This window comes from Lepidothrix coronata, unplaced genomic scaffold (genome assembly GCF_001604755.1).
Source record: "Lepidothrix coronata isolate B3197 unplaced genomic scaffold, Lepidothrix_coronata-1.0 Scaffold214, whole genome shotgun sequence".
In the NCBI taxonomy this organism is placed as follows: domain Eukaryota; kingdom Metazoa; phylum Chordata; class Aves; order Passeriformes; family Pipridae; genus Lepidothrix; species Lepidothrix coronata.
The window spans coordinates 128899-142557 of NW_016690394.1; the positions used below are offsets into that span (position 1 = coordinate 128899).

Genomic DNA, 13659 nt, shown 5'->3' on the forward strand with positions numbered 1-13659 from the left:
CCAGAGCTCAGGTGGGGCCTGGATTGGCAGCCTGCCGGGCACCACTTACCTGAGCTCTTTCATCCCATGATGGATGTGGGAGAGTCCAGAGCAGGCAGAGAACATTCCCAGAGCCACTAACACAGAGCAGCTGAAATGCTGTCAATCTGCCCCTCTCTGGCTGTACCTCCCAGTAAATGTGGGGCAGCTGTGGTGGGATGGGAATAACAGGAAAACCCTTCCAGAGCAGCCAGGCTGGGGCTTGGAAGGAGCAGCAGGACAGAGTTTCCCTCTGTCCATGGAGTGATCAGAGGAGGAGAGGGCTCCTTCAGCGGTGCCATGACCAGAGGCAACATGTGGAGCTTAGGGCACGAGGAGAAGACAATTTGAACCTGGGAATGTTGTGAAGGATCCCGAGGAACAAGTGCAGTGGGTTCTGGCGCACGAGGGGAATGGTTTGGAAAAGACTCTTGGCTTTCTCTGCCTCGGCTTAAAAACTGCGGCTCTGACGTGTGTGCTGAGGGATTCTCTTAGTCCAGGCCCATGGTTTGGAAGCACCAACCGACCAGGCTTGGAACAAATTGCCAGGAATTTCCTCAGTAATCAGGGAAAGCTGCAGCTCTCGTTAGGAACACGCTGTGCACTGAGCAGAGCTCAGCCTGCCCACGGCTGGGCTGGAATGTGGAGCACCAGGGAGCAGAGGACCTCTTGGCATCTGTAGAGACCTTCTGAAGCTGTTGGAGTTATGGACGTCCCTCATCCACTCCTAAAAATGTCAAAATACACCCGAGCAAACAAAAGGGCAGGAGGGCTGAACCCGCTGGATCTCGGTGTTCGGAGACCTTGAATTTTAGGTGGCTGATTTAAATCCAGAACAGATTGTACCAGCTGAAACTCGTTACCATCTGGTTCTGTGCCTGAAGTGAAGAGAGTTTTGTGGTCTCATTCTGGTCCTCAGAAATGTCACCATCGTTAAATTAGCGTTTGTAATGGCAGGGAGACATTCCTTAGTACCTTAAGGTCTGGGAATGTGTGCCAGGAGCATGTCTGCCTGCCATCTGTGGCATGTTTATAGGCAATCCCCAAGCCCCCCTTTTATTATCTTGGATCCTTTCTATGGGAGCTGGAATAATCCTGTTATAACCATGGTGTTTATTCAATGCCTCCCTCACCCGTGGCCCCAGTGTGAGATGCTTTTAATAAAGTGACGTTTATTAAGGGATTGGAGTGGAAGGAGGGATGTAATTTAATTGTAACCTCGCCCCTTGTGCCCTGTGGAAAGTCAGGTGTCTTGGGAAGTGTGAGTGTTACTCCTGGTTCTCTCCTCATGTTGGAGGCAGCTGCCTTCAGGATCTGATTGCTACACATTACACTCATCTTCCCCCAAATTCTGGGGACCAGTGACAGCACCTAAGGGAGTGGCTGGAGCTGTTACAGAGGAGATTTAGCCTGGATATTAGGAAAAGGTCCTTCCCCCAGAGGGTGGCTGGCACTGACCAGGCTCCCCAGGGCAGTGGGCACGGCCCCAAGGCTGCCAGAGCTCCAGGAGGGTTTGGACAATAGGGTGGGATTGTTGGAGTGTCTGTGCAGGGCCAGGAGTGGGACTTGATGATTCTTGTGGGTCGCTCCAAGTCAAGGTATTCCACGATTCCCCATTATTTGGTCCACACATGCTTTGCTAGGAAGAAGAAATCTGGAGCACAAGGGACTCCTGATTTTACCATCTCACTCCTGCAAACACCCTGTCCATCATTTCTGTGTCCAAGAGCATCCTTGTGCACACCTTGGTCAGTCAGTCTCTAAACTTTTCAGGGAACTCTTCCCCCATGGAACTTCTCCACCCAGGAAGCTCCTTGTTTTGGGGACAGTGCCACTAGAGCAGATTTCCTGCCACTTTAAACCACCTGGAGTCCTGTGACTTGTGGGCTTGTCAGGCAGGATGCTTGTTAGTGATGTGGACACAGAACAAAAGATGAAACTCTCCTTGGATAAGTGGAGAAGTTGGTGCTGGACCAGCCATGTGAGAAAGTTGCCTGTTCTGCTCCTCCAAACAGCACATTCCAGTTCTTTGGGTCTTCTGTCCATTCCAGATAATGAAGATAAAGAAAATTTAAGCAACTCAATTATTGATAGTGCTTTGAGGGCAAGAGACCTGCCTAAAAAAACAGATTAATATGCACTAATGGATTTTTTCTGAGCAGTCAAGAGTTTGACCTCTTGTCCTTCCCACTTTGTTCCTTGTGCTTCCTTCTGCACATCCAGGTCAGGCTTCATCCCAGCACATTTCCAATGCCTTTTGCTAATTCTGAGCTTGCAGGATCTGTGACTGCAGGTGGAGATTTGAAACTGTGAGTTATTTAATAGCTGATAAATCCAGAAGTGTAATCTGCTTTTGGCCTTTGTGTTCGAGACCTGCTGGAAGTGCAGCTGAACCCTCTGGTTTGTAATAGGATTAGGAGGGTTTTGATTGGGTTAATAATGCTGGGAATATTTCCTCCTAGAATATATTTCATTATTTCTGATTCATTACTGTGCTTTTTACCTCATTAGGTTAAAGCTGGGCTGGAAATGTTGAGCATGTCTGTGTCTTGGTGCCTTCAGGGTGCTTTGGTGTAGGGATGCTCAGCTTGGTGGGTGTCTTCTAGTCTGGGGGAGCAGCTGGGTGTAAGAGCTGCAGGAGGAGAGAGTGGGGAAGGCATAATGTGGCTTCAAATGCCAATTAACACTATTAATTTTAATAATTATCTAACCCTGGAAGCAGTTAGATTTCGTAAGGCACAAGGTAAGAGAGATGAATGAATTAGTTTTAATATTTGTGCACTTAAGAAGGACTAGAAACAGCCTTCAAGTCTTTTTTTTTTCCAACAAGAAAAGGAAAGAATGAAAAATCCGTTCCAATTTTATCAGGTACACGTGCAAAGGGAAGATTGCAGCACAAATCCTGAGTCTAGTCAGGACTAGGTCTGCCTTTAGACCCACCCCTCATGCTGCTGGTTTGCAGGGGATTCACAGAATCATCTCATGGAATCCCAGGATGGTTTGGGTTGGGAGGAACCTTAAAGCCCGTCCAGTGCCACCCCGTGCCATGGGCAGGGACACCTTCCACTATCCCAGGTTGCTCCAGCCTGGCCTTGGACACTCCCAGGGATGGGGCAGCCACAGCTTCTCTGGGCACTCTGTGCCAGGGCCTCCCCACCCTCACAGGGAGGGATTTCTTCCCAATATCCCATCCAACCCTGCCCTCTGGCAGTGGGAGGCCATTCCCCTTGTCCTGCCACTCCAGGCCCTTGTAGGAAATTCCTGCTCTGAGAGGTGTGTTTGATCCTTCTCCAAGTGCTCTGCTGTGCCCAGTGGGCAGAGATGTGTTTTTCTGCAGCTGCTTGAGCTTTTCCTCCCAGGAGTGACTGTGGCCTGGCTCAGAGTGTTCCCTGGCCCCTCCACCCTGGTGCAAATGGAGGGATTTGGAATGGGAAAGCTCCCTGTGGGTGTCTTGGCCACACAGCCCATCCTGGCCGGGTGCGAGCGGAAACGGCTTTATTTGGCTTGTGAGATTATTGTGAATCAAAAGCAGTCTTAAACTTGCCAGTAGCTTTTCTTCAGGGGAGGGAGTGAAATACCTTTTTTAATAGAAAATCAAATTTCTCTGTAGCTGTTTTAAAATTCCACAGATCCCTTCCTTCAGGACTTTTCCAGGTGTGTTTTCTGTTCTCGCAGCCACGTGCTCTGGGCTTTATTTTGTTGCTTTTCAGACTTTGCCACTTGTTGAACCACAGTTTTATTCATAATATAAGAAGACAAAACAATACGAGGCAACTTGCCATTTTCTTACATTTAATAATTCCAGTTCTGGAATCCCTTCTGTAATAATACCTTCTGTTCCCTGCGATTTAATGGCTGTTTTCTTGCATGCTCCAGAAAACAGGCAGTTTTTTAAACAAACACCATGTGTTCCATAAAGCACCAGAGTCAGCACAAAAGTCAGGGCTTTACTCAGCCTGCATTTTGTAAACACAGAGGGCATAAAATATACCCAGCAGCCAGGTAAAGTGGGGAGAGGGAGCCCTGGAATTACTGGATTCCACCATTCGCTGTTGTGTCAGGCTGGGAACTGAGGAATAACCTCTGGAGCCATTTCTACCTGTAGGAGAAAGGGCCACATTCCAGAGGTGAGGGTTTGAATCCATAACCAGCCTGGTTCTCCTGCCAGCTGAGCTCTCACTGTGCTGCTTTCCATGGAAACGACAAAGATTCCGGAGCAGTAATTCCAGTTTTGGCTCCCCGTAGCCTGGAAGGGCTCTGCCCATGATCTCCACAGACCCCTCTTTACAGAGCTGTTAGAAACCAATAATTTATTCAGTTGCTTTAAATTTGTGCAAATTCAGACACTTTATACACAGGGTATTTCTGGGTTTCAGTGTAATTTGATAAATCTTGAATATTTTATCTGATTGCTTCCCTGGACTCAGACAGGTGAAGGTTGGAAGAGACCTGGAGATCAGGTCCAAGTCAGGGTCAGCTGGAGCAGGGAACTCTGGGCCACATCCCCATGGGTTCTGAATATTTCCAAGGATGGGAACATCCTCAGAGATAGAAGATGGCAAATTTTTTGGAACTTTTCATTGCGTTTCGGGGAAAAATAGGAGGAAAACTGCAAACCTGCTGATGCTCTGGAGTCAGCCCTGGTCTGGGCTGACTCAGGTGGTGTTCCTGAGCACAAGTGATTGTCCTCAGAGTTCATGCTTTTGTTAAAATGGGACAGAATTTTATAGGGCAAGCAAAAGGTGCTCTGTGAACTCCAGGGTGTCTGTGCTGACGTTCCCAGCAGTGGAGGTGTTGGAATTCTGCCCCCAGCACACACAGGCACACGTACACGCCTTACTTTTGAGTATCTTTATTAGAGAAAATACCAATTTCCCTAATTACGTGGTGGTCATTAGCAGCCCACCCCAGGCTGTGAGCCAGGTGCTGCAGCCAGGCAGGGCCTGGCAGCTCAGCCTCGGAAAGGAGCCAAATAACCCCCCGGCAGCAGTTCCAGATGTTGTGGGGTGATTTACAGGGACCTTCCCCGTGGCCTCGCGCCTTCGTCAGCACCAGCTCCAAACCCAGGCAGGTTCTGTGCTGATGGATTTAATAAAGAGGTGGCTCTGGGAGGGCAGAGCCACTGGCAGGACATCTGTCCACCCCCATGGCTCAAAATCCCACTGGTTTCAGTCTTCCAGTCTGGATCCTCCGCTGACCACGTCGCTGGGGCTGGAGCTGGGCGTGGGCTGATCAGCTGGAGCGACTGACCTGGGAAGCAGGAGGGTTGTTCTTTCCTCCCCAGGCTGGGTGTCCTGCTTGCCTTTGCTCTGTGGTGAGGGATGGACACATCCAGGATTGCTGCTGAGAAAGGCACACCATCGTGGAATGGTTTGGGTTGGAGAGACCTTCAAGCTCATCCATCCTGAGTGTAGTCAGGACTAGGTCTGCCTTTAGAGCCACCCCTCCTGCTGCTGGTTTGCAGGGGATTCACAGAATCAAATAATGGAATCCCAGGATGGTTTGGATTGGGAGGGACCTTAAAGCCCATCCAGTGCCACCCCGTGCCATGGGCAGGGACACCCTCCGCTATCCCAGGTTGCTCCAAGCCCCGTCCAACCTGGCCTTGAACACTTCCAGGGATGGGGCATCCTCTGGGAAATCCATTCCAGGGCCTCCCTACCCTCACAAGGAAGGATTTCTTCCCAATATCCTATCTAACCCTGCCCTCTGGCAGTGGGAAGCCATTCCCTCTTGTCCTGTCCCTCCATCCCTTGTCCCCAGTCCCTCTCCAGCTCTCCTGGAGCGCCTTTAGGCCCTGCAAGGGGCTCTCAGGTCTCCCTGGAGCCTTCTCTTCTCCAGGTGAAGCCCCCCAGCTCTCCCAGCCTGGCTCCAGAGCAGAGGGGCTCCAGCCCTGGAGCATCTCCATGGCCTCCTCTGGACTCTCTCCAGCAGGTCAGGAACGGGCATCTCGTGTCTGTGTTGCACAAACTGTCTTTGTCCAGGGAAGAGCAGACCAGCTTTCCTTCACCACCTGCCCTTGGTGACAGTCTGATTATCCATGTTAAAGAAGGAAAAATACCTGTAGCTCTGTGGTTGTTCCTTGGGACTCAGTTTCCCTGTTCTTTCTGTTCTGCCTGCTCAGATGGGTGACATTAAATCACACAAAGCCATAAAAAAGGTTGTTACCACTTTCTCAGGGCAGGTAATGACACAGGTGATGTACCCCAGGACAAACTGCTGCAGAGGATGAAGGGTAGAGAGAAGTAATTCCTCCTGGGTCAGGATATTTGTATCCTTTTAAAGGCTGAGTTTAATCACAGAATCCCAGAATGGTTTGGGTTGGGAGGAGCCCTAAAGCTCATCTTGTGGCAGGAGCTCCTGCCACTGAAATGTTCGTATTTACCAACACAAGGAATTCTCCTGAAGGCTGGGCTTATGGAAAAGGAGGGAATTAAACCAGTGTCCTTGTGAGAAGAAGGGCAGTGGTGATGCCAGCTGCTTCTTCTCTGCTTGTTTTACTTGTCTTCAATTTGGTGAATCTCAAAAATCAGACAAGACACCTGGAGCTGACCTGGCATTTGAAAAGAATAGCTTTAGAAAAAACCTACATATTTAAATAAACTCACTGAACAATCACAGTTCCTGTTTACTCTTTGCTTCCACCCAAGCCTGGGAGTTTCCCAGTAAATCCCATGTGCAGAGACTTGGTCCCATGTCCCACCCTGGTCCCATCCCAGCCCCTCCATCAGGACACCACAGGTGTTTGGAACTGTTTTAAAGTAAAAATTCTACATCTGCACGACCTGTCCAGTGTCAGAGAAGAGCTCTGGTCCTTTCATCACTGATTTTAATGGGACTTGGAATATTCCAAGTACTATATAAAATGTTTCCCCCATCCTGAGGCACCTCCAGGGGAGCAGCACTGGCCTAGAGAGGCAAAAAAAGTAAAAAACCCACAGATTTTAATTTTACAGCGGTGAAGACAAGCTGATTTCAGTGATTCTGGATAATTTGCAAATGAGCTGCTTCAAAAATGCAGCATTTCTGCTGTGGTGTGCACCAAACCCCTGCATGTTTGTACACATAGCTGTGAGTGAGGACTCCTTAAGCAGAGTGACCCGAGGGGGTGTGTGATGATCTGCAGGTCAAGTGGTGTTGTACTAAAGAAACATTTAGAGGGGAATTGTCCCTGTTTAGTGGTTTAATCGTTGTTGTGCTATTTTTAAAGCTGAGATAATTCACAGGAGTAGTGGGAAATTATGCTTTATGCATTATTTGAGAGGCTGCTGTGTAGGAAAGGCTGAAATGAATAAATTTAGCAATTTAGGTTTCTCCATCGTCATTTCTAATATTTGCAGATGAGCTGGAGTTACATGTTACAGATACTCTGGATTTTTTCCTGCCATACACAGATTTTCACATCATACCCACTGCAGCTTCCAAGACTGTTTTGCTGCCTGCAGAGCACCCCAGGGAGGACAAAAAGAGATTGATTTGAATTATCTGGTTGCCAAAATAACAATAAAATACAAATCTGTCCGAAAGAAGTGCAGGTGCTGAGTGATGCCCTGTCTGTGGTCAGGTGCAGGTGAGGGGGCTGATCCTGGACATCTGCAGAGCTCTGGGAGTCACAAAGGGGTTTATTTTGTCCATTGCCAACATATTGATTTAGGTCAAAAGCTGCGTCACCTCCTCCACTGCAGCCCCTGGGAGGGTGGTAAAGGCAGGGAGAGCAGGACCCTGCTCATCCCTCTCCCTTGATGTTCCTGAGGCAGCACCAGGATGGAAAATGAGCCTTTCATTGCCCACATGTCTGTGGGCTGTGGAGATTCTGGGCTGTTCTGGGATGCTCTGGCTGCAGCTGTTATCTCTGCCTTGCAATAACACAGCTTTTCATATCAGATAAAAAACATAATCTTGCTGTAACATTGAGTCTTTGGAAGTTTGAACCATTTTCCCTGGAAGGCAGTGCAGGAACAGGAGCAGCTGCCTTTGGGGAGGCTGGAAAAGCTGCTTCTCCCAACACTGAGTTAGTGCTGATACACCTTTATTAAAACCCAGGCCAGTCAGAAACCAAAGCTGGAGGGGAAATAAAGGAGCTGGGTGTGAGGAGGGGCAGCCTGAGGAGCTGCTGCTCTGGCCTGCCTGAGTTCATTAGGGAGAAATGAAGATACAGGGTTTAAATTATAATCCTCTTTACTTTCTGAGAGCTGAATGCTGAGATTTCACTCGTTGGGTCCCGGAGGGCTGCAGTTGTTTGGGTTCCAGTGATTGAGTTATCACAGGGATTGGATTGGAGGCTGTGGGAGGGCAGAGCCAGCCCAGCTCGACAGAGAAATGAGGATTCAGAACTAAGAGCCACCGTCCTTGCTGTCACCATCATCCCACACATGTCAGGCAAGGGATGGGTTGTGCTGCTGTGGCGATTTCTTCACCTGCATCCGAGGCCGAATTCCTGCTGCCCAGGCCCTTGACCCAGGGGAAGAGTCTCCAAGAGCAGCCTCAAGGGCTGGTGCATCAGCACAGCCCGTCCCACGTTCCCTCTGTGGTTTTACTGGAGGAAAGTAGTTCAGCAGCTGGAATGAAAACAGAGTCTGGTTCTTAAAAACAGGGACACAAAGGGAACACCCGGGCAGGGATCCTCCTCTCCTGTGCCTCCCCCCAGGGGCAGCTGCCTTTGGTCTCAGGGGCTTGTGTGAGGAAAAATTTATAAATTTAGGCATAGGATCCCTTAGTAGAAGAACAGTGAGTGTTCCTCTAAGTGCCCAGCTGGGGGGTTTGGATCAATATTTAGCATTTAACTGGGTCAGGGAATGGCTTGGGAAAAGACCAGTGCTGTGCAGAGGTACCCGTTCAGCAGGAGAAATGGGGGTGAGGGGGGTGGGTCTTTTGAGGAAAAAACTGGATCTCACAACAGCTTTTTCCTATTTCCAGCCTGTGCATATTTTTTGTATTTTATTTCTCAACATAAAAGAGTAAAAAGGTATTTTTTTGAAGTACGTGTGGTGGCCCTTTTGGTGGGTTTTTAGCTGCGTTTTTTCCGTTTGTTAGTGCAGTGATATATGAGATATAATGACATATAAACTACTTGGGCAAGATACCATAAAAGTAAGGTATTATTTCTTTGCAAGCTTCACACTGGGCAAGAAAAAAGCCCTTTGGGACTCTCTGGGACATGCAAGGGCTGCCTGTGGCCCCAGCACACCCCTCATGTTGTTCTGAAGTGTTTTCCTTGCTGTCCCGTTCCTCCCCAGGGATTAAAGCTTTGTGCTGATGTGCAGTGGTGCTGGAGTTCTCCCCACCCAGGAGCCCAGTGGCTGTGCTGGTGTTACTGGGAAGTGACTGGGAGTGTGAAGGTTCCCCCCAAGGTCACAGCGGGAGCAGCAGCAGAGCTCCTGAGTCACGGTCATGTGTCGGAGCTGCAGGTCCAGTTCTCCTCCTCGTGTGTAACTCCATAAATATAGACCCAGCCAGCCTCTTCCCTGAGTCAGGAGAGGGCTCAGGAATCGGGATTAACCCCTTCCCACACCACCCCAGCCTCAGGAGGGGACACTGTTCTGCCTGGAGGTAGAAGAGTTTTGTTCCCAAAAAAATTTTCCAGAGGCAGAGCTGCGTGACTCAGCTTTTGTGAGCCTGGTGTGTGTACTTTGCCTGTTTATTCCCAGGACAGGCAGTCCCGAGGGAGTCATGTTACGCAGCAGGCTCGGTGTTTATTAACCAGCTCGGGGACTGAGCTAAGAATAACTTTTTTTCAGTTGTTTTGTTGATAGTGATTATTTTTTTCTTGCTTAGTGCAGCAGCACCCTAGGTGGAAACAGCCCAGAGAGGGGGTTTTCCTGGCAAGTTGTGGGAATATTAAACTCTCAGCTAATATCACCTTCCTCCCCCCGCCACCAGCCACAGCTGAAATACAAAATCAGGGAAGGGAGAGCTTGAAGGGAAGCAAATGGCTGTGTGTCCAAGGGGAGCAGCTCAGCAGCACTTCTGTGAGCTCCAGGGATTCAGTCCAGCCTTTAGATGCTTCAGAACCAACACTTGCCTGCAGAGTGGTGCTTCCTTCCCTGCCTTCCCCTCCCCAGGGGTTTATTTAGGGGATTTTCGGAGCGGTTCCTTGCTGATCTCTTCATCCCCTCACTCCATCCTCAGCATTCCAGCCCTGGAGCCCTGTATTGCCACGTGACTGCACGTGACCACCTTACTTTCTGTTCCTATTCAGCTGCTTGGCACAGAAGTCCCTTGGACAGATGAATAGATGCAATGCTTTAATCAGCTGACGGGGCTGAAAAGCTGCAGAAGGCTGTGATTTATTCTCTTGGATCTTTGATAATTTATTTAGGCTCCCACAGTCTTATATGTGAAGTTAATACCTGCAGAAATTTATAAACCACTTTTCCCCTCCCTTTTATTCCCCCCTGTTACATTTCTAACACAAATACCAGTTAAGGCAAAACCTCGCTGTGGTTTGAAACGTGCTGGGCAGAAGTGTTTGTTGTTGTGCAATAGTTGTAAAACATGTTTATTTAGGTGGTGTTTGTGGTCTGCAGTGGAGTTTGTGTTGCACTTGTTCCTTAGGGCAGAGCTGTGACCTCGCACCCACAGCGGCCACTTGTCCACAGCCACCTTGTTTGGTGACACCTTAATAGCAGAAACCCTTCAGTGGCCACAACTTACGCCTTTATGTGGCTTTTTTCTTTATTTTTAACTTAATGCTCTGTTTATTCTGGTAGGGTTTAAACTCTAGGGGAAGTGTAACACCGGGCTGTGTCATCCTGTCGGCCCCCAGTGTCAGAAGTGACGTGTCACAGTGAGGGGGTGCCTTTGGCACTGTGTCCAAATGCCTGGTTTGTGGCCTTGCTGCTGAAACTCAAAGCTTTTTAGGCTCAGTGATAGCTGTGCTTCCTTTCTTTCACAATTCCTTTGGCTTGGGTGATTAAAAAAAACCCGGGGCTGTTTTGGAGGTGGGATTTTGGGCCAGCATTAATACTTGAGTTAGGCTTTGGGAGTTAGATGACTTAGGCTTTGCTCTGTCACATGCAATTTAAGCCTGAAGAAAACATGTTTTCATGACCCTGAAGGCAGGGGAGAATAGTAGATATTCCCTTCTCTTGTTGCTGAGGTGCTGTGGGAGCAGCAGTTTGGGATGAGGTCTCACCTCTTGACACACACAGCTGGAGGCACAAGGAGCTCCCATTCAGCTGATCCATTTATTGATATTATCTATTCATAATATTTCCTGTCACCCACCTTGTGTGCTCACTGCTGGCTGGTGGAAGAGATACAAGAGGGAGTGGCTTTAAACTGGGAGAGGGCAGGATTAGGTTGGATATTAGGAAGAAATCCCTCCCTGTGAGGGTGGGGAGGCCCTGGCACAGGGTGCCCAGAGAAGCTGTGGCTGCCCCATCCCTGGGAATGTCCAAGGCCAGGTTGGACGGGGCTTGGAGCAGCCTGGGATAGTGGAAGGTGTCCCTGCCCGTGGCAGGGGGTGGGATGGGATTGGCTTTAAGGCCCCTCCCAACCCAACCCATTTTAGGATTCTGTGACACAAAGAGCAGCATCAGGACCCTGTGCAAGGTGCGTGGACTGACAGCAATCCACTGATCCTCCAAGGGGAGAGGCCCTAATCTCACACTGGGCAGAGATCCCAGAGGCACAAAGTCAGCAGCAGGATCCTACAAATGCAGGACAACTTCTGCAGGCTGTGGGTGAAAAGACACTGGAGCTCCCTGTGCCTTGTTCTGCACCACTGAGAGCTCTGGTACATCCATTGTAGGCATCGACACCTCCAGCTCCAGCTCAGTCAAACCTGGCAAATAAAGGGGGGAAATAGTTGATGTTGCATCTGACATCTCGAAAATAAAAAGCATTAGAAGACTTCTTTCAAATTAGTTGTTAGCATGAATTAGTTTTTGGCCGTGGTAAGGACAGAGGGAAGGGTTGGCTGGAGAGGATCCGATCAGCTGAGCTCCTGGAGAGGAGGGACAGGGAAAACCTGCCCTGCTCACCTGTCAGAGGCTGTGCAGGGGCTGATCAAAGCTTTTAATTGCTCCTGAGCCAGAGTCTGTGCCGCTGTGTTGGTATAAACCACTACAGAACAACATTCTCCAGGTAAATACCCTGCCCAGTGGGTTTGGTGTCCTCACAGCACAGATCTGGTGGTGTACTTGGAGACTTGCATTTTTATCTTCATTTTGACCCACAAAGCAATCAGGGAATCAGGCAGAAAACAACAGAAGGCCCTGCTTGGTTAGTTTGGGTGGTAGTAACAGTGTCCTCACATCTCTGTGGAGTTGTGTGTAAGTTTTACTCTTTAAAAAGCAGTTTGAGTGTGGTCCCAAAGAAGGAATAGGAGGTGTTGCAGCAGTTGGTGTTTAGGATGGGATCTTCTTGGACTGCACTCAGCCCTCTCATCCCCTCTGCCACATTTTTTGTTTATTTGTTTTTGTTTTATTTTTCCTTCTTTTTTTTCCCGAGGCTGGGAAATTCCTGGTCAGATTGTTTCTAAACTGTATTTTCATTTACTTTGTGTTACATTTTGATCGTTGGGGATTAGTTGGGGGTTTTATGTCTAGGGATGGAAAAGAAGGAAAAAAAGACTTAACACAGATTGTCCCCTGTGCTGGGCACGGCCAGGGCACCTCCAGCCCCGGGGGCACCGCTGGGACCCTCCGGACAAGGAGGACCCAGAGGGGCTGGAGCGTGTACAGGGAAGGGAACGGAGCTGGGAAGGGGCTGGAGCAGCAGGAGCGGCTGAGGGAGCTGGGGGGGCTCAGCCTGGAGAAAAGGAGGCTCAGGGGGGACCTTCTGGCTCTGCAACTCCCTGACAGGAGGGGGGAGCCGGGGGGGGTCGGGCTCTGCTCCCAGGGAACGAGGGACAGGACGGGAGGAAACGGCCTTGAGTTCAGATTGGATATTAGGGAAGATTCCTTCATGGAAAGAGTGATCAGGCACTGGCACAGGTTGCCCAGGGCAGTGGTGGAGTCCCCATCCCTGGAGGTGTTAAATAGGTGTGGATGTGGCCTTTGGGGACATGGTTTAGTGGTGGCCTTGGCAGTGCTGGGGAAGGGTTGGACTCTCTTGAAGGGCTTTTCCAACCTTAACGATTCTGTGATTCTTGAAAGCAAAGACTGTCTCAGGCTGCTGGCTGGGTGTTGTGCCACTACAATAATAACTGTTTAAAAAAATAATATAGTAAGTTCTAATGTTTTTGTTCAAAAAGAAAGAGGAAAAAGGCGCTCTGAAAAGTTATTTCTAAATGTCTCATTAAAATGCGTCATCAGCAGAACTCCACAGCCCCAGTTTATTGTTACTCTGGGCAAACAACACTGGGGAGAGCATCTGGTGGCATAAATTGTTATAGCCCATGGAAATGGGTGGAACTAGGAAAAATTTGCAGAGCCCATGGTGTGCCTGTAGCCATGGCCTGCCTTCCATCTGGGATGATTTCGGGCCCTTCACTGCACTGGAGATGCTTTAATGGCTTCTGGTGAACCCAATCCAGGTTGTTTCTCACTTTTGCCTGATTTTGGAGGATTTATTGGCCCTCTCTGCAGTTCATGCTTTCCTTGACAGCCAGCTCAGAGGAGGATTTTGGCAATCCTCTGTGTGTGGCCAGGGGTTTGGACACGCAGGGTTTAGTGTGGGGTTGATGTTTCCCTTTGC

At 49.3% G+C, this 13659-nt stretch overlaps 1 protein-coding gene across 9 annotated transcripts in view; it reads left to right on the plus strand.

The window, feature by feature from the left end:
- The window catches only part of EIF4G3 (eukaryotic translation initiation factor 4 gamma 3), a 143691-nt gene that overhangs the window by 53192 nt on the left and 76840 nt on the right, over positions 1–13659 (plus strand). The window lies entirely within an intron of this gene.